At 41.2% G+C, this 24,655-nt stretch overlaps 1 protein-coding gene across 2 annotated transcripts in view; it reads right to left on the bottom strand.

Annotated features, from left to right (window-relative positions):
* Positions 1 to 24,655, bottom strand: part of LOC126263186 (uncharacterized) — a 269,073-nt gene that overhangs the window by 66,721 nt on the left and 177,697 nt on the right. The gene's annotated exons all lie outside the window — the stretch shown is intronic.

Below are 24,655 nucleotides of genomic sequence, written 5' to 3'. Positions count from 1 at the left end.
TAAACATAAAACTCAAAACAGCATATTCTAGCAAGGAATAAAACTGTAGAATAAATTATGAATAGAGATTAAAGAAATTGCTAAAATACACTTATTTAAAAAGGTAGCTAAAAAGTACCTGTTATGCAACACATTTTATACATTGACGGATTTCTTAGATGAAACAGAGTAGGGGTTTGATAAAAAATGGTATACAAATAAATAATAATAATAATAATATCCAACATTCCACATAACACCTTCACTTTATGTTTTTTTTTGTTTTCATTCTTTTTTTCATTTCTAGGAATACTTACCCCCAAGCTATGCACAGCACAATACAAACACCTCTTCCTCTTTCTGAGCTCAACATCTCACTCACTATGGAGGGATGCTGACTCAGTTTTTCAGGATAGCAAATGGGAAGATGCGGTACAGAAAATGGCCCAGAGATCACCAGTGTGTGTGTGTGTGTGTGTGTGTGTGTGTGTGTGTGTGTGGTGAGTGAAGTGTTATGAAACAATGTGTGTATAGTGTGTGCAGTGACTGACAGTGAGATGTAAGTGAACAGTGTGGCATTACATTATTTAATAAGTTATTTGTAAAAAAAGTATTGTATACCAGTGGAAAATCTAATTAGTGTCTCTGACTAGAAGTCTGTAAATATATGTGTACACGAATGAGCTTATTTTAAATTGATCTAGATTTTTAAATACTTTGACATGTCTTATATCCTTGTAAAAAGAGAGCTACAGATGAATAAAGTTACTACTACTACTACTACTACTACTACGTGGCCCCACTGCCTGATTCAAGTACATGGGTTGTGGCAGTTAATACTATAGTTCACATTAGGTCACACTAATCCATCTTCAAGTACATTATTATTATTTATTTGTTTCATAAACCCAACATAGAATATAATGAAAAAGTTATAAATGAAAACTAATTTATTTGTGGAATTACAACATTGCACTGGCAGAAGGTCCAACAACTTTATTTCATCTTCCTATTTCTTTAATGTTTTGTATTAGCTGCATTCAAATTTGTGTTAATGGTACTTAGTTTCAACTGCAGGTGCTTATTTTCAAACGATTAGCTGAGTCATTTTCATGTGATTTCAATGAAATAATTTCGTAGTATATTTTTTGTACATTTCGAACTGTTCTCAACACTTCACGTGTGAAAATTCTGTGTCCTTGATGCTATTAACTGCTATACAAGGGATCATTTGTTAGTAATACGTGGTTAGGACATGTGTCAGGTGACTAACACATGACCCAGTGTATAGTGACTTTCAGCATCAGCAACACAGCAAGTGCCAATCAAAATAGAGGCATTTGCATTTCTTTTGTATATCAGTTTCCAAATTTCACAGCTAACTTTCAGAGGGTAAAAAAGCGTAAAATGGCAAGGATTTGAAAAATTACTAGCTGTATTTAACAGAGGATACTTTTCTATTTGTTGTGTGAGGGCCTGCCCACTTGGACGGATTTATGATCTGATCGGTAGCATTCTGTGCATGTAAGGAGCATGTTTCCATGCTGACTGTAGATGTTCTGCAAGATAACTTAACCCATCGTTCTCAGTGCTGGGTGAGTCCAACCGTCTGTTTCCAAGGAGCAGTCGCATCATTTCCACCTACACTGTGTGAATGGAGGTGTGTGTACATCTGCACTGCATCCTTTCTCAAACGGTTTTAAAGAAACTGTTCGGTAAAAAAACTGGTTCTCATGCGTCTCACAGCCTATCATTTCATTAACAGTTGTAGTTATTTTGATATTTCTGTGTTAAGTAGGGTACTGCCAAAATTGGAATGCTTAGCAATGAAATATAGGGATTGCTATGAATTTTCGTTTGGTATGTGTTAGACTGTATAATGCTATACACGAAATGGAGCTAACATATTGAATTTTTATTTAAGGGGCTCCGGAAAGGCTCAAAATCATGAAAAGTTCAATTTTTACTTTTTTGCGTTTTCTGAATCTGCAGACTATTACCTTTTAATAGATATATAATTTATTCAATTCCGAAGACTACAACTATTTTTAATTTTTTTTTTTGAAATGTGTTCTACATGGGCGTGCCCCTCTGTGGCGCTGTTAAACTGCTGTCAAATGGTGTTATTATTAACGTCCGTGTTCATCAGGTACATTTTAGTGATGTGAGATAAAGTATGTGTTGTGGCTAACCTGTGATGGTTCAATATATATCGCTGGTGTGATTGTCGATTGTTTCATGTTTATTTACTCTGTCGAAAATATTCGTAATTAATTCTGTTTCTTGAGTCTCTGTTTTGTTGAAGTATAATAATGAGTAAAAGTAAAGTTATTAGAAATCCTCTGAAGGCTTTTAAGAAAAGGAGAAATGTTGGAAAGCCAAAGGTATTTAGAAATATGGGAATGAAGATAGGTTCTAACATGGTACGAGCGATGCTTGCTTTAGACAAGGAACGCCTTCGGGCTGCAGACAGGGCTGTAAAGAGTCTAGAAATACAAGCAAGAGTAAACAGGAGGAGGAACAAGAGGAAGCTGGAGGAGGAGTTTGCAGAGGATGAAGATAATCCATCCTATGGACCTGGAATGAACTAAAAAGTTAATCCAATCTTTGTCGCTCGATTTCCAAAACTTTTATTTTCTCATACTAATTACATGTTTTCTAAGGATCTTCCAAACATATTTGTTTCAAACTTTCAGTAAATGTTACACAGTACCTTCTGCATAATTTGACACAGCCTTTTTCCAAAAAACTGTATATTTTTGAATATATAAATAAAAAATTGCAAAAAAGTGTTGTGAATTTTCATTACAATTGAAAAAAAATCATCATTAATAACTGAACTAAAATTTTGTAAAATCCCTGTGTTACGTTGTAGCCCATATTCCAATAAATAATCTGTAAAAAGTTCAACTTCCTATCTCAAATACTTTGTGAGGAAAGATGTAATTTATAAGCGTAATTTTAACATTGCAAGTATAGGGCGTTCCGGAGCCCCTTAAGCTGGAGACGAGAGCTATGAGCTATATCACTGATCTCCAGAGAACGGATGGTATGTAGTGCATTAACGTTCATTCGTGTACGCAAACGAAAGACTGCAAGTGAATTATTCGTAACATCCCTCATATTTCATAAACAGTTCAAGATACTGAAACGAATTTTAGCAAATGATAGCATGCAAAGCGGTGAATAGTTTTCCTTATAGCTAACATGCAAAACCTTCTTATCTACTATGATATACAAGTGTATCAGCTTTTGACAAGGTATTGGCCTTACTTGTCCTCAATTGTTTGTTTAATAGTAGACTGTTTCAGGATTCTATCAGAACTGCAGCTGCATTACTATGTTAGTGAAGTGAAGTTGTGTAAATTCTGCGGTGTTTTGCGAAAAGAAGTTAATTTCAACATGACAACAAGAGGAAAAAAAGAAAAGGTGTGCAAGGCAGGTGAAAATAAATCGCTCCCACTGTCAACGTAATCCTGTACCCATTGCCATTTTAATAATAAGCCGTTGACTTGTCGAATTATTAATCATGCTGGCATATCTTGTTAATACGATTGTTTGCTAAGTCACTAGCTGTGTATTATAAGTTCTGCGAGATAGGCGTTTTTGTGAAGATTTAAGCTGTATAGCGACACCTCCCTTGCCATGCTGTCCTGTCTGCATGGGAACCCCTACCACTACTGCCGTCCCTCCTCTAGCACTCCACCTGTACAACAACAAATTCGACATGGTTCGTATGTTCACAGATAGTACCAACAAACGACATGAAGCTGTGTAAAGACCCTCAACTAAGAAAAAAGAGTAAAATGAAGACTAATTTCCTGACTCAAGGCAAAACCAATGAAAGAAATAGCATCTGTCTCGTTTATGAGCACGTATATCCACAGGCTTCAGGCCTGTGTTTACAGCTGTACTGCTGTATAGCCGGCCGAAGTGGCCGTGCGGTTCTAGGCGCTGCAGTCTGGAACCGAGAGACCGCTACGGTCGCAGGTTCGAATCCTGCCTCGGGCATGGATGTGTGTGATGTCCTTAGGTTAGTTAGGTTTAACTAGTTCTAAGTTCTAGGGGACTAATGACCTCAGAAGTTGAGTCCCATAGTGCTCAGAGCCATTTTTTTACTGCTGTATAAGTGAAACACTCGTAATGGTGAGTGTGCACTTCGATTTCATGTTATGTAAATTATGACTTTGTTAAAGTTATGAGTGTTTGTTACTACTGTAGAGCTTAAATTAAATGTATATATTTCTGGAAATTGTGATTTCCTGGATGTTGCTCCAAAGTGATGTCCTCAGTGTTGTTTCAAAAAATTATTATTATTATTACTGGTACTGTAAGCTGGAGTACATCAGCTCAGAGGATAAAAAGTTTCTATGCCATGCAGCTCATACAAATCTCAGCAAATATATATGTTTCTTGTAGCAGCACTAGCAATGTTTCTTTCACACTATTTATGAAGTTTCCGAACTGGCCACTGCAGCGTGACAGGTCTGTTAGTTGAGACAGACTAGTGGTATTCCAACTTCCACACATTCGTCTGTTACAGAAGTTGCTTTTAAGTTTGTAAGTAGTTTTTGTTAATGCTTCATTTGTTTAAATTCAACCGTAAAACAACAAATTCCTAATTCTTCATGTTGGCTCGAAATGCAGGCTATATTTCACAATGCGGAATATTGTCCCATGTTTTGGGGTAACTTTGACCCATACAATTTTAGGCTGAAGTTTTGTATATTTTATCACTTACCAGAACTTATTTTACAAATTTATTACTCCTTTAAACGAAATTCTTCCCCATCATGCTGTCTGGCTTTTACTGTGTCTCACTAAAGAGGAGAAAGCTTCTTGAATGCTTGCCAATAAGCAAAAATGAAGTTGACATGATAGGAGAGTCGGTCTTAGAACAGCTAGAGAAGAAATGAGGTGACTATTTAACTTGCTCAACGGATGCTAAGAAGGTGTATTACAGGGAGGATTTTGTCCAAAATAAACCAGCCGAAAAAGTCTGTAAAAGAAACATTTTCTGTTCTTGAACTGGGTAGCTATGTGTAATCAGTTTCATAACATTTAAATTGTGTTATGCTTTTGAAATGAGTGGCCTAATGAAAATAAACTAATTAGTATTTTCCTTGTTCATTTTCTCTCTTAAATATTAGTTATTTACCTCAATTTTTGAAAATAACTTTTTCATTGAATTGTAGCAACAATCTGTTAAATGTATGATTATTTTTGATTGGTTTGAGATGAGCACAGAGCATTTTGTTACTTAATGTGAACAGATGTAATCATGTGCGACAAAGTCACCCCAAGTAAAGATAAAGTCTCTATTTTTCAAAACGTTACTGTAGGCATACTCAGTTTCCGAAAAATGGTAGCAGCACGTTGATTTAGTTACAATAAGAGGTGTAGATAATAAAAAAATTATATTACAATTTACCAGATACCTGTCAACCAATCAGAGATTATCATGCCAAAGACAATGAGTGCATTTTCAGAGTTTTGTATTAGTTTTTTTCCGTATCACTTTCATTCTATTGGAATGCGCACCTTTCCATTTGTCAGACCACGTTGTTGTGGTGTTCTTGGGTTTTTATGTCAGATCATCTGCCCAGTCATGAATTGTCTGCCTAAATTTTGTTCTAACTGCTGTGTCAAGCTAAGTTATTCATGCTTTCTTCAGCTTTTCCTTGCTGTACCAATTCATTTTATTATTTCAATTTTAGCTTTGCAGAGACTTTTGTAGAGATCAGCAATCTGTCTAGTTAAAATGGTTGCTTCCATGTTTTTATCGTATCAATAGAATTTCAGCCTGCTTCTCGTCCTATTTGAACAAATGTTGGTATACTTTTCAGTTTTTTTATTTGCTTTCAGACAACATGTCCCTTATTCAGTGTAATTTGGACCTAAAATGTTACTGATTTCTTTTCGTTCGAACTCTCTCTCTCTCTCTTTCTCTCCCTCTCTCTCTGTTTAAAATGAATGTTTCATCTCCATTGGTTTGAAGACTGTGCTGTAGTGTCCTATTCTGAATTGCGTTTTTTATGGTAGATATCGTCTGTAAGCTTGTTTCCATTTTGTGACGCTGAATATTGTAACCAGTTTTTTTCGAGCCAGTCTCCTAAATGTTTTCGCCAAAATAATTCAACAGAGAAACCCCTGCCGTAGTTTTTTTTTTTTTTTTTTTTTTGCATTTAAGTTTTAGAATTTTGGGAGACATGTTGCTACTACACACACATTTTTTTCGGAAGATATCTGGAGACCTGTTCCTCCAAAGCATAATAACAAAGGAAATATTTTATGGCGAAATTCTAGCTGTGTGCATAGTATCTTAATACTGGGGTAGTTACTGATTCTTCATACAAGACAAACTGTAAACCATTGTTTTGGGAACAGAATATCATGACTGTAGTAACATGAGTATGCTATGATTTAATTTACACAAAGAAGAAGTTATTGGAAGGAAAACACAGAGAAAATGTACATTGTTACAACACAGGAAGGAGCAGATGCACTCATACTCCGTACTATGGACTGTCAAGATCAGTTAAAGTTAAAGTAAATAAATCAGAACTTTGTTTCCTCTCCTACGGTGGTGCTTGACTCTGTGTTGTGAATATCTTTGCTCCTAAGAGTTTCTTTTATTTTCCATGCTTTTACTCTATGAAGTTTTTGTCGTTGCTATGAGTAATCTTTTAGATATTAAAGGAAGAAGATCACTGTTCCCAAAAGTGGTGTGTTCTTGCTATAAAATTATATCCTAAGTTCACCCACAACACTTAACAGCTATGAACTCATACGACACAAATTATTTCATTAGCTTCGATAACCTGTACAAGAATTGCCCAAAGAACATTCGAACAAATGCTGCATGACTGATTAGTTGACCAACCATTCCACTATACAGGGTGTCCCAAGAGGAATGGTGACTATTTTGGATATGAAGCGAAATACTTCATACGGACATATGCCCTATTTTGAGTGGTCTGAGTGGTTTCTGTGGAGTCGCAAAGCATCGACTGTACACCGACCAGCGCAACTCCGCGAAACGGTATCTAGAGGGCACTGACCAGTAGGCCAATGGAAAGAGCAGACAGCATCACACCTCCAGGAAGACAGAGTTCAGCGCCCCCTGTGAACGCTGACTTAACCAGCCGCCCATTGCTGGTCGGATCCAGTTCGGTAGTAGACTCTGAGAACCTCAGCACTGAGTAATAGGAAGACGATACTCAGCCTGCGTTCTGCGAGTAGTAATAGTGTGAAAAAATACTTGCCTGTAGGAGGCACAGGAAGCAAGTTAAGTTATGTTTATTTTCTTTTTTAGAAATAAAGTGTTACATTAATGAGAAAGTTCACTGTACAGATCATTTTGGATTCCTACCACTTGCCATCGCAACTTCTCTCTTTCTTTGTTTGTATCAGTGCTGACACCCACAGTAGCCGACGCTACATCTGGGGCTACGGATTACAGAACCAACGCTGCCTTCGCTCTTTGACGCTCCATCACAGTGCGTCACTAACATTTCTCTCTTTTCTTTCAGAGGAACGTTGCTACTAATTGTGTTCTTTATTGGAGACTAGCTGCAACGCTTCTGTTCTTTGTGTATTTGAATTCATTTGTTGCAGTGCTGTTGTCATAAAAATAGCCTCTAACCCATTTCCTACATCATCTGTGCACACGCCTCCAGTTGTTGCTGGCTTTGATATAATGAAATTTATTCAGTTTCAGGACCACCAAATGTCGCAGTTGATGACGACGGTCCACGAGCTCACCGCTGCACTGCTGGATCAACTCCGCCGCAATGGCCAGCCACTTCCACGGCATTGTCTCTGTGCATTCCACCGTTCCAACCTTTCAGTGCACAGCAAGAGGAGTAGAACGAGTACTACAGTCAGTTGGATACTCATTGTGCAACACATCAAGTGCAAGTTACCGCGAAATTTTCTTATTTCTTGTCAACGGCCAGCGCAGGAGTTTACCGCCTCGCCCAGAAGTTATTCCCGACTAATCGCTGGAGTTACTAGTTTTTGAAGATTTAGTTTCCACCCTCACTAAGTACTGTGAGGACCAGCTACAGGTTGTTGCAGCTCGTTATAAGTTCTTTTAACTGCGGAAAAAGCCAGAACAGACATAGGCGACATAAAAATGAAAAAGTTTGCATACTTTGCCTACTTTCATTCCATAATGTCATATGGTATAATATTTTGGGGTAACTCTTCAAGTTAAACAAAAGTTTTCAGAGTCCAAAAGCGTGTAATACAAATTATTTGTGGAGTAAATTCACGGACGTCCTGTAGAAACCTCTTCAAAGAACTGGGTATACTAATTACTGCCTCTCAGTATATTTACTCCTTAATGAAATGTCCTAAATAATATATCTCTTTTTTCCAAGAAACAGCTCAGTTCATACATACAATACCAGGAACAAAAATGATCTGCACAAGGACTTAAAAACACTTACTTTAGTTCAAAAAGGGGTCCACTACTCAGGAACACTCATCTTCAATAATTTGCCAGCAAACATAAAAAATTTAGTTACAAATAAAGATCAGTTTAAAAGGAGCCTGAAAGACTTACTAGTGGTCAGCTCCTTCTACTCCATTGATGAATTTTTTAATAGAAACAAATGATGTATATATTCATACTATTAGTATTGTTATTTAAGTTTAAAAAAGAAAAAAGAAAAACAAAAAAGAAAAATATTGACACGTTCCACATCCAAGTGGATATCCTCAGCACGGATCTATGGAACGAAAAACTAATCTAATCTAATGTAAACAACCGTCAGTGGGTCACTGAACTTCTAGGTTTGACACGACAGTGTCGTTTTCAATGTAGCCGTGGACAGTAATATAGTGATGCAACGATTTGCGATGCAGTTATGTACAAGGTACCAGACAGTCATGTTGTTGTTGTTGTGGTCTTCAGTCCTGAGACTGGTTTGATGCAGCTCTCCATGCTACCCTATCCTGTGCAAGCTTCTTCATCTCCCAGTACTTACTGCAACCTACATCCTTCTGAATCTGCTTAGTGTATTCATCTCTTCGTCTCCCTCTACTATTTTTACCTTCCACGCTGCTCTCCAATGCTAAATTTGTGATCCCTTGATGCCTCAGAACATGTCCTACCAACCGGTCCCTCCTTCCCTTGTCAAGTTGTGCCACAAACTCCTCTTCTCCCCAATTATGTTCAATACCTCCTCATTAGTTATCTGTCATACTCATGAACAAATTCTCAAACATTCTGATCCTACTTTGAAACAAGTGTTACAAATTATTGAACGTCAGGGCTCGTGTGTTAGTGCCTTGGAAACTTTGAGGTAGCTACCATTTGCAGTGTAAGACAAAGTGGGAAACAGGAACAGCCTTGCGACCAACGACCACGCGCAAACAGGCTACCGCACCACGGACAGAGTAAACTAGTGTCAACGCATGTGTCTGCTGTGAAATCATGTCCCCCCTGCTTTTCTAAGCACAAAAGCCAGGTCATGTACAGTCTGTGTGCTTGCAATAAAAAAGAACTCTACCCACGTTCTCTCTGGTAAGCGTGGAGCAACTTCTCATTCAGTGAATGCAGTTTTTTCTAAACCGACTAGCGGCACCAGTAATGACCAAATTCAGGATGTGCCTTCACCCCGCCCGGGTACTGTGCAACGACAGTCAAACAAACTGTTCGTGAACTTACGCATTGCTGCAAGTTGTGTGCGACTTCAGACACCGGCGCTTCCGTGACACTGCTTAATCGTGGCGCTTATGAACTGTTGGGCTTGCCGCAGTTGACAAAATTTTGCACGCAATTTACTGCGTAAACGGTCAGGGCATTCCAGTACTTGGTACAAATAGTTTGCCTGCCACATTCCAGTTTCACACCAGAGCAGTGACATTTACAATTTTGCATCGCGAGACTGAAAATATTTTTGGGTTAGATTTATTTGATTTGTTTGGTCTTCGTATTCAGGACAATGTATTTCCTGTTTCTGCTTTGAACCCAAAAGTCAGTGTTACTCAATAGGTTGCAGAATTTCCTGATTTATTTTCTGAAAGACAGCAGAGCAAATAATTTTGTGGCTCATATTACAATGAGTCACGCGGAGTGGACGCGCGGTTTAAGGCGTCGTGTCACTAATTGATCGGCGCCTCCTGCCGGAGGTTCGAATCCTCCTTTGGTCATGGGTGTGTGTGTGTTGTTCTTAGCATAAGTTAGTTTAAGCAGTGTGTAAGTCTAGGGATCGATGACCTCAGCAGTTTGGTCCCTTAGGATTCACACACATTTTGAACATTACTATGAAGGACAATGGGCAACCTAAGTCTTTTCGGGCGCGTCTCATCCCTCATGTATTTACAGACAAAGTTGCAAATGAACTTAAACAAAGGAAAGACAATAGCGTTATTGCCCCTCTCCAGGCTAGTCAATGGGCTTCTCCCTTAGCAATCTCACCAAAGCCTTCTGAAAGACTTCGTCTTTGCGTTGATTTTAAATCCACTGTGAATCCTCAAACAATAATTGATACTTACATATAGCCTCACTCGGAGGAATTAATGACGGGCTTGTTGCAGGCCGCTGTTTTTCAAAAACTGACTTACGCGATGCGTGTTTGCAAATGTCACTAATGAAGAGTCTGAGAAAGTGTTTGTGGTCAACAAACATTTAGGTTTGTTGAAATTTTTGCACTTACGCTTTGGCAGCACTTCCGCGCCTGCCATGTTCCAACACTACTTAGAACATCTTACTGCAGAAGTACCATTTGTTCAAATTACTTGGACATATTGTGGTGTCAGAACGTATACCAGAGCAACAACCTTTGTACGCTTTTTCAAGTACTTTCAGCCATAGGTTTGAAGTGTCGCCTGGACAAATGTGTCTTTTTTTCAGACCGAAATTCAGTACTTAGGCAATGTTCTTAATAGCCAAGGCGTTCGTCCTCCACAGTCACATTTACAGACCATCTGGGACATCCCTGCCCAGCGGATCGTGACGGAATTGCAGTCAGTTCTCAGGAAGATGACACGCTATATCCGGTTTATACCCAACGCAGCCCATATCGCGGCTCTTTTGCATCGTTTGTTTGGCAAAGGGTGCCAGAATGCATTCCAGAGACTTAAAAGTGCCTTGTTGAGTGACAGCCTGTGGTTTTGACATTGGACGCCTCTTCGTCCAGAATCGGAGTTGTGCTCTCACGCACATTTGGTTCACAGGATAGGCCGATTGCTTTCGCTTCCAAGTTCTTGACCAAGACTCAACGTAACCATTCCAAAATCGAGAAGGAAGCGCTCACTATTATCTATGGCATGACAAAGTTTTATTGTTATCTGTTTAGTCGGAAGTTTTACATAGTGACGGATCGTAAGCCACTTCAGTCTTTGTTCCATCCATCCATATCTATTTTACGCCATGCACATCTCAGAAGCTGCAACGTTGGGCTTTGTTGTTGTCACAGTATCAGTACGAAATATTGTACCGGCCCACGTCGAAGCATGCGAATACTGAAGCCCTTTCTCGCCTTCCTGTTGGTCCTGATCCGGAATTCGATGCGAATGCCGCATCTTACTGTCAGATCGATTCGCAGGACACTAACATTTACAGACTTTTCCTCTGCACTATAAGAATATTGCTCAGGCCACAGAAGCATACGCTGACTTGAACCTTTTGTTGCACTACATCCATACTGATTGGCCTTATCCAGTGAAAAACGTTCAGAATTCTTTTGTGCGCCGAAATTTTGCTTGTCGGCGTAGCCTCTCCATCCAGCATGGTATGATTTTATATCAAAACGACTCTGGACAGTAGCGTGTGCTTATTCCTAAAGTGTTGCAAACAGATGTGTTGCTGTTGCCCCACCAAGGAAATTGGGGAATTGTACGTACAAAACAGTTAGCGTGTCGGCACAGTACTTGGCCGAGCACGGTCGCTCACACTGGACAGATGATGTCACTGAGTTGCGCTTCTGCCAAAACTCTATCGGCCCTATCGCAAAGGTTTTTAGCTTGGCCAAGGTCTCAGTCGTCATGGCAACGAGTGCATATTGACTTTGCTGGTTCCTTTTGGAACACTCGTTGGCCTGTTATTGTGGACTCTTTTAGCATATATCCGTTTGCTGTGCCCGTATATGTTTGCCTGAAGTGTTGGTTACAGAAAACGCACCACAGTTTATGGTTCAGGACTTTGAACAGTTTTGCAGAGCCAACGGTATCACTCACCTTCCTTGTGCTCCGTTTCACCCTCAGTCTAACGGAGAAGCTGAACGATTTGTGTTTACGTTCGAACAACAGATGAACAAACAACGTCCCTCCCACACACGGGAGCAAGCGCTGATGCTCTTTCTCTCAACGTACCGCTCCCAGCCCCGTGACGGTCCGTCACCGGCGGAGCTTCTACATGGCTGGCACAACCGCACACTGTTCTAGTTGCTGAACTCACAGCAGCATACAGTGCCTCCCACACTCTGCAAGTATCGCTTTGCCCATAATGGTTCTATTCATTTCAGAATTTCCGGTCGCCCCAGGCGCTGGGAGAGAGGAACGATTCTTCCCAATTTGGACGCTTGGATGTATTTAATTCGAGGTGCTGCTGCGCTGCTGCTCCGTCATCAGAACCTGATTAGTGCTTGACGCTTGAGAGATTCTTCCGCAGATTTTCTGTCCCCAGATTCACATCTTACCGGGATCTCGTGGTCTGCCCCTGGGTGCCTCTTCAGCACCACCTGCATAACCGATGGAGTTGGACCCGTCGCCTTCGCCACCGCAGCAGCTCAACTTGACGCCGCTCGTCGGCGCCGTCGTCGTTGTCGCCGCGCCGTCCTCATAACTGCCCTCTCTGTTTTTCGTCGGACTGGCTCAGGAAGAGGGGGGGGGGCGCCTTTTCGGGGGTTTTCCAACCGACGCTGGCCTCAGAGCATGGGACGAATGTCAGGGAATGCTCGGCGTCGGTGCCAGCTGCGGCTCGTGGCTCCTCACCTCATCCAGATTACCGCCTACCCCTGTTGTCATAAGATGGCTGCTTACATGACAATGATGAGACTATTTTGGGGGAGAGGAATGTGCAGTTCTGAAGCATCGACTGCCCAACGACCAGCACAGTACTACGAAATGGCATTAAGAAGGTGCTGGCCTGCATGCCAATGGAAAGAGCGGGCAGCGCCACACCTCCACGAAGACAGACTTCAGTGTCCCTTGTCAACTCTGACTTAGCCAGTCGCCCATTGATGCTCGAGCCCAGTTCGACACAGACTTTGAGAGCCTTAGTACTGAGTAATAGGAAGACAATTCTTAGCCTGCGTCCTACAAGTACGAGGGGCGTTAGAGAAGTCCGTGCAAAATTAAAAACTACTTACGTGTTTGGGGTAAACCTTTTTTATTTTCCGACATAGTCTCCTTTTAGACTTATACACTTCGTCCAAAGCTGTTTTAATTTGTTGATCCCTTCCGAATAATAAGAATTGTCCGAGCCTGCAAAATAGCTATTAGTTTCTGCAATTACCTCCTCGTTTGAATAAAATCTTTGCCCCGCCAGCCGTTTCTTCAGATTGGGGAACAAATAGTAGTCCGAGGGAGCCAAGTCTGGAGAATAGAGAGGAAGTGAAACGAGTTGGGATCCTATTTCCATTAATTTTGCGACCACAACTGCTGAGGTGTATGCTGGTGCATTGTCGTGATGGAAAAGAACTTTTTTGCGGTCCAATCGCCGGCGTTTTCCTTGCAGCTCGGTTTTTGAAACGGTCCAATAACGTTGAATAATATTCACCTGTAATGGTTTTACCCTTTTCCAGATAGGCGATGAGGATTATCCCTTGCGAATCTCAAAAGACAGTCGCCATAACCTTTCTGGCCGAAGGAATGGTCTTCGCCTTTTTCGGTGCAGATTCTCCCTTGGTAACCCATTGTTTAGATTGTTGTTTGGTCTCAGGAGTATAGTAATGTATCCATGTTTCATCCACAGTGACGAAACGGCGATTAAAGTCCTGCGGATTCTTCATGAACAGCTGCAAACCATCCTTGCAACACTTCATACGATTCCGTTTTTGGTCAGGAGTGAGAAATCGCGGAACCCATCTTGCGGATAGCTTTCCCATGTCCAATTGTTTATGCAAAATATTATGGACCCGTTCATTCGAGATGCCCACAGCACTAGCAATCTTACGCACCTAAACTCTTCTGTCATCCATCACCATGTCATGGATTTTATCAATAATTTCTGGAGTAGTAACCTCCACAGGGCGTCCAGAACGTTCAGCATCACTTGTGCCCATATGGCCACTCCAAAAATTTTGAAGCCATTTATCAACTGTTCTAATCTAAGGTGCAGAGTCACCGTAATGTTTATCAAGCTTCTCTTTAGTCCCCTGAGGCGTTTTGCCTTTCATAAAGTAATGTTTAATCACCACTCGAATTTCTTTTTCGTCCATTTTTTGACAATCACTCGACTTCCTTGATTCACACTAATGCCAAACACAAAGAAATAGACGAATGGTGTGTGTTCTTTCCAAAGATGCTACTAACTAAACATGACCTCGATACGCGCCGGTAGTGCCCTCTCTCGGACTTTGCACTAACTTTCCAAACGCCTCTCGTAGTAATAGTGGGAAAAATACTTGCATGTAGGAGACACAGGAAGCGAATGAAGTTATGTTTCTTTTCTTTTTTTTGGAAACAAAGTGTCCTATTAATTAGAAAATTTAATGTACAGATCATTTTGGATTCCTGCCATTGGCCATCGCTACTATTCTCCTTCCTTGTTTGTGTCAGTGCTGACTGCCACAGTAGCCATCACAACAGTTTCCAAGAGACAACACATTTAAAGTACATTGTCATTTATCTTCTGTGTTATTCGATACAGTGCCAGATTTGCACATGTGTACACTAGAATAGTTAGTGAACATTACTGTATGTATTTTGAAAAGTACCACATTAAAAATACATATTTTAACAAACAATCAAAAAAAAAGGTTCAAATGGCTCTGAGCACTATGGGACTTAATATCTATGGTCATCAGTCCCCTAGAACGTAGAACTACATACACCTAACTAAACTAAGGACATATTTTAACACATTAATCTCAAAGCATTATTGTACACATCACGTTACAGCTACTGTAAGTTCACAATAATTGCTGCGGTATCTCACCGTCAACTTCAATGCATTTGTGCTTCTTGAGAGAACACGCCATGTTGCTTGTCTGGATGCCTCTGCACGTTCTCTAATAAGAGCAGCAGCATTCATGATGCGACCAAGCAGTTCATCTCGCGTATTTACCTAATGTTTGTACATCTCAGATTCCATCCAATCCCATAAATAAAAAATCTAATGGCACAAGGTCTGATATCTTGGTGGCCAGTTAATGGTACTACTGGGACCAATTTAGTGATTAGGGTAAGTGTGGTGGAGATGTGCCCTTATACGTCTGGTAAAATATGAAGGGGCTCCGTCAGGCAGGAAGTATATTGTAGTCTGTGTGGCCAAAGGAACATCACCAGGGTGTTCTAAAAATGCAAGAAATTCTGTCACGTAATTCAGGTCATGTATATTATGTACAGTAGATTTCGCTGTTCTCACTATGAGGGCGACTTTGGATGCATGCTCACCTCAAAATTAAGCTCCAGTTACGACGATCAATTGCTTGAGGGAAAATGATAGTATTAAATCATGATCTATAACATCCGTACTGATTTTCAATCATAGGACAATTTCCCTCCAAGTACCACAGCATATGAGTTATTGTCACTCGGTCGTGTGATAAATTAATCGCCTCTCAAGGGATCGCACAGCAACTAGTATAAATGTAGAGATGCTGCTTCAAAACCGAGACATTCCACGATGACACCTCAAAGTACAAACATAAATGTACAATGCTTTTATGAGGAGTGTGGACAATTTGGTTAAGATGTATGTTGCATTCGTTGCATTCACCAATGCTGGACGCTTATTAAGAATGTTTTCACCAATCGTCACTTTGCCAAAGCCTTTTAGAACAGTAAGGTGTGCCAAGGCTCAACATACAGTAGCGTAGTGGATGCGATTTCATCATGGAAAATGATGGGACATGAATTGTCATTTTAACATATGGTAATATAGCAAATGTACAAATGTTTCAAATGGGTTATTGGAAACTAGTATGGTCTTCTTTTAAAAGAAAAGCTGTATATTGTTTATTCAGCTCCTCCTATACCTCTTATAGGTTTCAGACTAATATTTGTTATATGATGGCTATGCAGTTTATCAAGGATGCAGAGTGTACAGAACAATAGTGGCCGCATTGGCATGCTGCGAGCTACGATGTTTTGAAGACTTTCCCACACTTCGCCAGTACCTTGTTAGAATCTTCAAGACTGCTTCTGTGAGTTCTGAGCCTGTAAAGATGAAGCCCCTTAGTGAAATGATGATGCTTCACCAGGACTATTAAGTGCCCGCAATTATACTCTAGTGATACGGCAGGTATTTATATTTTAAGATAATTTCTTTCCGTGTTGTTGTGTGCACGATTTGGCTGGAGTCTCAAGGCGAATTTCTTCTTCTTTTATTGCAGAAGAGAATGTACCGACGTTTCTGGCGCATGGTACCATCTAGATGATCTGATCTGCATTCCAGAGGATGGCTAATGTAAAGCTCTTTTTTTTTTTTTTTGTAGAATTTTTCAGTGACATTGCTGCTGTATTATGGATGAAGTGCAATATAGCCCAACAACTATACATTCCACTCTGAAGTCTGTTATTGGCATTGATTCAGCTCCAAGTTTGCCTACATTAGAGGTTCAAGTAACTGAGCCAACTCCCAGTCCATCTATAGTGGACATCCAAGTAATTCAGGAGCCGTCTGTCACCAACATGACCTCATCGAGGATGGCACCAGTCGATACAGTGCCAGATTTGCACATGTGTACACTAGAATAGTTAGTGAACATTACGGTATGTATTTTGAAAAGTACCACATTAAAAATACATATTTTAACAAACAAACAAAAAAAAATGGTTCAAATGGCTCTGAGCACTATGGGACTTTTCAGTGGTTCGATGGCCCTGTGGCCTCCATTCTACTTCGCAACCGCTTGTCAGCGTAACTTATTGCTGAGAGTAAGTAGTAATGGTTTATTTTATTTCCATTCTAAAATAATATTTTGTTGCGTATTACTTATGAAATTTCTTTTCTTGCTAGATGCCCTCGAGGATGGTGATAACATGAGTGATGGATTGATGCAGCTGTTGTGGAGATCAAATTAAATGAGCTAATCCAGCTAGTTACTCATTTCTCAAGTGTTAGCTTGTGGGGGGATGACACCAGTTATCGAGGGGCAAAGGTGTAACTAATAGTAATTCAAATTTCTATCTATCTCACGAATTTACCTGCATTACTTATGAGATTTTTGTTTCTTTCTAGGTGCACTCAGTGATTATGTTGTGATGAATGAGATCAATGTTTATCCACTGCCAGAGTTGGATAAAATATTACCATTTCCGAAATGCAGGAAAGAAGATCTGGTAAGTGACTCAGCCATATGCTCTTCCTCAATGTGAATGCACATGATTATGATTCATTTAAATGGGGGCCAGTTTTATACCTCTTCCAAAAACGATATTGCAGCTAAAATGCACATACTAATGTACAGAATGTTGCTGAGGCAGATGAATTTAGCTTTGTATGGTTGCTTCTTGCTTGCAATATAAATTACCCAAAACACACACACTGAACAAGAAGATACCATACATTGATGTTGGTGTAGCTGTCACTGCCAAATGTAGATGTTGGCGTGTGGTGGAGGAGTGTTGGACGCGGATGGAAACTGTCAGCATGCACCATATTAAAAATTGGCCGAGATCTACAAGTGTTTTATTGTTCCCAGCTACAGTTCTGTGTTCCACTCTGTCTGTGTCACAGGATCCCCCGATGCTGAGGACGCTACTTCTCTGTCTGCAAAACAGCTTGGTGTGGAAGGACTATCTCATCAACCCGTGCAATGTACTGCAGTGTGGTGGCCGTGTACAGTTGCGAAGTTTTGACGACGTCAGGATGCGCCGGCAGCCGACTCAGCAGCCTTCATCCCCGTTGCCTCAGTGTCGCTCGCTGAGAGCAGCCGGGCGGCCCACTGCATGCTTCTTCACTGTCGTGGTTAAGATCGTGGTGACAACAAGCGCCTGCAATCTGACAGCCAAATCTGCGGCCCTCGCCTCGGAATGGCTCCAGCGTGTGTTGGGAGACAACAGAACTGCCCGCAGTAGCGAGCCATCAAGTGGCCTGCTGCTGCCTGGCTATGGACCCCACGTTGGCCTCAGAGGGTCGAACCAACGACTTGCTGTGGACTGGAATGCTGGCACCCTATCTGCTGCTGCGTGTAGCCGGTGGTGTGACACACCCCGCCATCCAGGAGAGCTGCCACACTTGAATCCACCTCGTTAGAAAATGGGCGCCTACTTATATGCGGCTGTGTACCTCTGTTTTGCTAACGCGCTGCTCCGAGTCATGCACTCATAACACCTAGTTTGCGCCAGTGAGCCCCTTCTGCCTTTACCTTGCGCCATGCGAACGGCTGTGTTTACTCTTTTCAGTGGTTCAATGGCCCTGTGGCCTCCATTCTACTTCGCAACCGCTTGTCAGCGTAACTTACTGCCAACAGGCCCGTGCCTGGCTGTAACTTGTGCGCTCAGAAATATTGCACCGAATCTAACTTTCCTATCTTAAACGATGGTGCTGCTACATTGACATTATAACTTCAGAGGCATCTCATTCTCCGTAAAACTGCATAACATACCAAAATTCGAGAGGCAGAACCTAGGTTATTTAGTTCACATTTAAGGCCTGAGGGTAGGTGACGACAGTGAGACAGCTGATGATGAAGAGCACACAGTTCAGAAGGAAGTAAAGCATAAAGTAGCTGGAGCCCTCTACTTTTCAAAATTAGCTGTTGAGTACCCCAAACCCATTGACCTCTTGTTATTCTCCAAGGGTGAGAAGCAGCACTACACCTGGATCAAATACATGTCCTGCCTATTGTCTGCCCAGTTGTCAACACTTTGTGTTGCATACCATTTTTGTCATAGTCGGTTCAGCTCTTTTACCTACAGTGGGTATCTAGAAAGGCATGCGATTGCTCAGGCCCGGAATCAGTGCTTGTGGAAGTGATTACTGAAAATAAAAAAACTCTTTGAGTTTAAGAATGCCCACCAAAAGGAACGGTGTCCCTTCACAAAATATGCTGACTGTGAGTGCCTCCTAGCTTCTGTGGAACATTGTGAAGGCAACCTCAATGCCTCTCATACTGTCTTTACAGAATGACACACACCATGCACAACAGCAAAAAAAGTTGTTTGCTTATATGAATGAAACCTGAACAGTTTCAAATCATACATCAGGGATGAACCTGTGAGATGGTTGCTCTATGAGCTCGAAAAACTCACATGGCGTGTTGATGAGATTTATCAGATTCAAACGACTGACTTGCAAGGCAATGATGCTTTATACGAGCAAGCAGTTGATTGTCGTATTTATATGGGCTGTCATTGGACAGAGAGGCAGACACTCCAAGTAGAGACCACTGTTATCTAATGGGGAAGTTCTCTGGGGCAGCCCACAACACACAGCAACTGTCATAACATGTACCCATCTTCTGTTGTAGTTTGAGTGGGTATGATTCTCACTCTCTTATTGAGCACTTGGGCGATTTCAATCCGAATGATGAAAAGGCCATTGTCATATCTGACACTAGTGAAAAATACATGTCATTTTCCATGCGAATTACACCAAAACTAATGCTACAGTTCCTGTATTTGCTGTGTTTCATAAAAGCATTTCATCAGAAAACTTACTGAGACAGTATGACAAGAGGATCTGCATATCACCAAAGCTGCATATCTTGATGATGTTAAGTGTCAGATTGTGATGAAGATGTGGGTCTTTCCTTATGAATACTTGGATTCGATGTAGAGACAAAAGCACGCTGCCCAACACAACCGCATTCTGCAGTAAACTCAAAGGCACTATCGTAACGGATGCAGAGTATAAGCATGTGGTGACCGTTTGACAGGAGTTCAATTTTGCGGACTGTGCCAGATTATCCATGAACACCGATCCACACGCGGTCACAGACATTTTTATGAAATTCCAAAGTGTATGCCTGGTTACATACTCTCTGGACCCTGCCTTGTGTTACAAAACACTGGGGCTTTCATAGGACTCAATGTTAAGAAAATGAGTCAGCACTGAACAGTTGACCAATGTACACATGCTACTTTTCTTGGAACGCAGAATTAGTGGAGAACTTCGCCAGTGTGTGCACAGGTATGCAAAGGCGAATATCCTTTGAATGAGCAAGGAGGAGTACAGGCCATCTGACGATCTGTGTTACTTCCTTTACTTGGATTTAAACAACCTCTATGAACACATCATGCAGCAATATCTGCCGACTGGAGGGTTCCAGTGGATGTCCAATGAGGAAATCGCCAGACGCATGATATGGCTGTTGATTCTGCTGACAGATATGTCTTGGAGGCAGAACTGGCATATCTTACCCATTTACACAATGTGCACAGTGACTTGCCATTGGGTCTGGGGCGCCTACCCATGTGCAAGGTGGGGTATTGGGCTACATACTCATCATGAATGTAACGCACAGTACTGCCTGACAACCATGCAGCCAGTATTGGATTAAGTTATGACCTTGAATGTACCACATATAATTGCCTCAGGTGTTTCGGTAGGATGGGTGACCTAAGATACAACTTGCTCATCTGCCTCAAGTGTAACCTGACACCGGATATAACCAGATATAACTGGTTACACCCAATTTGTAGCCAGAACGTACACTCCATAACTACTGATTCAAACTGGTCTGACATTATTGACAGCGTCAGTATAGTGACAGGGATTAGTGATCACGATGTCATCATAGTTATGACTAAAGTTAGTAAATCTCTCAAGAAGGCTAGGAGAGTTGTTATGATGGAAAGAGCAGGTAATCAAATATTAGTATCCTACATAGACAATGAATCGGTATCATTTAGTTCAAGTAAGATGTACGTAGATGAATTATGGACAAAGTTGAAACTCATTATAAATGTTTCAACTAAGATAAATGAGGACGAAAAAGACCCATCGTGGTTTAGTAGAAAATTCGGAAAACGTTGAAGAAACAGAGACTGCAGCTCTCTCAGTTCAAAAAGTAACGCGGAAATTTCGACAGACGGAAGTTAGTAGTGTATCTATAAAAATATCCATACGGGATTCATAAACCTTTCACCAGACCTTAGCGAAAGATCTTGCCGATAACGTGAGAAAACGCTGGCTCTACGTAAAATCATGAAGTAGCCCGAAGGTTTCTGTTCATTCGCTCGTCGACCAATATGGTGTGGCAACAGAAGACAGCAAAAGAAAAGGCAAAGCTCTAAATTTCGCGTTTACAAAGCACTTGACACAGTGCAAAACTGAAGACTTAACGAAATTCAGAGCATACAGAACAGGTGCTCAAATATGTGAGCGGCTCGAAGACTTTTTAAATAATAGGACCCAGTACTTTCGCATTCGGGAGGACGATGGTTCAATCCCGCGTCCGGCCATCCTGATTTAGGTTTTCCGTGATTTTCCTAAATCGCTCCAGGCAAATGCCGGGATGGTTCCTTTGGAAGGGCACGGACGACTTCCTTCCCAGTCCTTCCCCAATCCAATGAGACCGATGACCTAGCTGTTTGGTCTCTTCCGCCAAACAACCCAACCCAACCCAGTACTTAGTCACGAATGGCGTGTGTTCATCAGCGAAAAGGGCAACACCATGAATGCCCCAGTAAAGTGTGGTAGGAGCACTCTTATTCTCTATATAGGCCTACATAAACCACCTGACGTACAGACAGGGTGAGCAGCTGTCAGCGACTCTTTATTGACGACGCTGTAGTGTGCGGGAAACTGCTGTCGAGTGACTGGAGGAGTATATAGGATGACTTAGACAGGATTTCCATTTGGTGTTGTAAATGGGAACTAACTCCAAACGCAGAAAAAGTGTGCTGAGGCAGATGAATAAGGAAAACAGTTCTGAAATGTTCGAATACAGTATTTGTTGTAAACAGTCTTCACGGGTTTGCCGCCGGTTCACGTCGTGTAAAGTCCACAATATTTCCTCGGAGCAACTGTCCGACATCTTCAGGTGATTCAACCTTGCTGGTGGCTAGGTACGACTGACGGTGCCCGCAAGTCGACGCCCCGTTTCTAGAACACGAGCACGGAGAATGCGCAGGTGATAACGTCTGGCCGCACTGTTAGCAAACGCAGCCTACAGAGCATGTGCAGGAGAGCCGCTCTGCGACTTTCGGCAGAGGGCATTTGAATATGGCACCATCTATCTGTAAATCATTGCGCATTCACCGTGAGCGTGTTCTAGAAACAGGACGTCGACGTGCGGAGTCGTAACTAGCCACCAGCAAGGTTGAACCACCTGAAGATGGCGGACAGTTGCTCCGAAGAAATATTGTGGAATTCGCCCAACGTGATCCGACAGTAAACTCGTGAAGACTGTTTACAACAAATACTGTATTCGAACATTTCAGAACTGTTTTCCTTATTCATCTGCATCAGCATACTTTTGTTGCGTTTGGAGTTAGTTGCCATTTACAACACCAAAGGGAAATCCTGTCTAAGTCTTGCTTGAAGAGTCACACAGTATTTGTTTCGTACCGCAGTCGCGTCGATTATATATCTAGGCGTAATGTTGCAAAGCGATGTATAATGGAACATGCACGTAGGCTGGTAGCAGGCAAGACGAATGGCTGACTTTGTTTTATTGGGAGAATTCTAGGAAGCTGTAGCTCACATGTAAAGAAAACTGCGTATGGAATACTAGTGTGGCGCATTCGTGAGTACTTGTCGAGTGTGTGGGATTCCCATCAGGTCGAACAGAAGAAAGACATCGAAGCAATCTAGAGGCTTACTGCTAGATTTTTTATCAATAGGTTGGAGCAACACACGAGTACTACGGAGATGCTTCGAAAACTCAAATGGGAATCCCTGTAGGGAAAAGGACATTGTTTTCGCGAAACAGTATTGAAAAACAAGTTTGTTTGTGTGGCCATCCTCCGCAGCAAGCATATAAATACTTGTTTTGTAAATAAAACTGCCTTTTCCTGCTGGTAGTTACTTTATTTAGCCCATACGTACGTGTTTCGCCTTTTCCTGTTCTAAGGCATCATCAGTGGGATCTGTAACGATACAGTTTTGTTAGTTTTAGATTATTGAACGTTCACTTTGGCGATTTTTTTGCAAAAAAGTAATTACTTACGATTTGCTGATCTGCGTTTCCTCACGTCTGGTCTGGAGGTCGCACTACCACTTCTATCACTGCCATATCATCACAACTTTGTGTTCTGGCCCTCCTCAAACTGTTCACCATGTTTCTCACTTTTTTTGTGGTATACTATTGTTCTTTTGTCTCTCGATACAATTATTTCGTCGTACACTGTTTTTCACAAAGTAAAGATTGCGACTCCATTACGTGTTTCATCCTCTTTGGTATGCTTACCTATTTGCTGCCAACCTAACGAAGTATATGTTCGAGACTAACTTCTATTTATGATTTTTATACCGTGTACGTGTATGCGTGATAGAGAAAGGGGGATAGAGCCGACGAGGTTTTTTTTGGGGGGGAGGAGGGGTGGGGGAGTACTAACTGTTAGCAAGTAGTTGAAAACTTTGGCAACAGCTGATTTGACTTTTCGTTTCAATATTCTGTGTAGGGGTTCATGGATGAGTGAGTGTAAAGATGTTAGGTTCTATTATTATTATATTGGACAGTATTATTGGTCTTATTATATTAATCCTTTCTGTGAACGTTATTCTATTATTTTATCTATTATTGTAAATAATGAATTTCTAGGCATGTGTAATTGGTCATTCAACAGGATTTTCCCTTCTGCTGTGGTTTCCTGTATGTGGTAATTTTCTTGCATGGTTAGGAGGTGTTTTTATTGTTGATTCTAATTGTTTCATGTCATCTTCTCTAGTGGTTGGTTTGTGGTCATTTTCTCTTAGGTGTTCTGCAAATGTGGAGTGGTTTGTCCCCTATTTCCAGGCTCTCATGTTTCCTTTGTATAAGACATCTAATGTTCTACCTGTTTGTCCTATGTATGTGCCTTCACAAGTGTTACACTGCAGTTGATATACACCTGCTTTCTGGTATATGTCTCTGTTTTTTGTCAGTTTTGGGGTGTATTTTTGTATAGAATTGTGTGTTGTGTATGCTATGTTTATTCCCTGTCTTTTGAAAATGTTGGTGATTTTATGGGTGTGTTTGTGTTTGTTTGTCATTGTGTACCATCTTGTGTTTTCTTTCAACTTTTTCTGATTATCCTGTGTAGTCGTTATGGGACTGCGCGTTTGTGTTTTGTTCTGTTGTGTTGTTGGCTGTGGTTTGGAGCTTTCTGCTTTTATTTTACTTTTAATTTTGTCGTTTAGCTTTGTGACTGTGTTATTTTTGTAACCAATATTTTGTGCTATCTGCATTATTTGTCCAGTTCTTTTTGGTAGCCTTCTTTGGTGAGTGGTACTGTGTTGAGTCTATGGAGCATGTGTCGAAGCGCTGCTTTCTTTTGTGTGTGTGGGTGGTTTGAGGATTGGGGAATGATACTTTCCGTTGCTGTGGGTTTACAGTAAATTTCAAACATATGCTTATTGTTTTGTTTTTTGATTGTTATATCCAGAAAGTAAATTTGGTTGCTCTCT

Source organism: Schistocerca nitens, chromosome 6 (genome assembly GCF_023898315.1).
Source record: "Schistocerca nitens isolate TAMUIC-IGC-003100 chromosome 6, iqSchNite1.1, whole genome shotgun sequence".
In the NCBI taxonomy this organism is placed as follows: domain Eukaryota; kingdom Metazoa; phylum Arthropoda; class Insecta; order Orthoptera; family Acrididae; genus Schistocerca; species Schistocerca nitens.
This window is presented reverse-complemented; position numbering and strand designations above follow the sequence as displayed.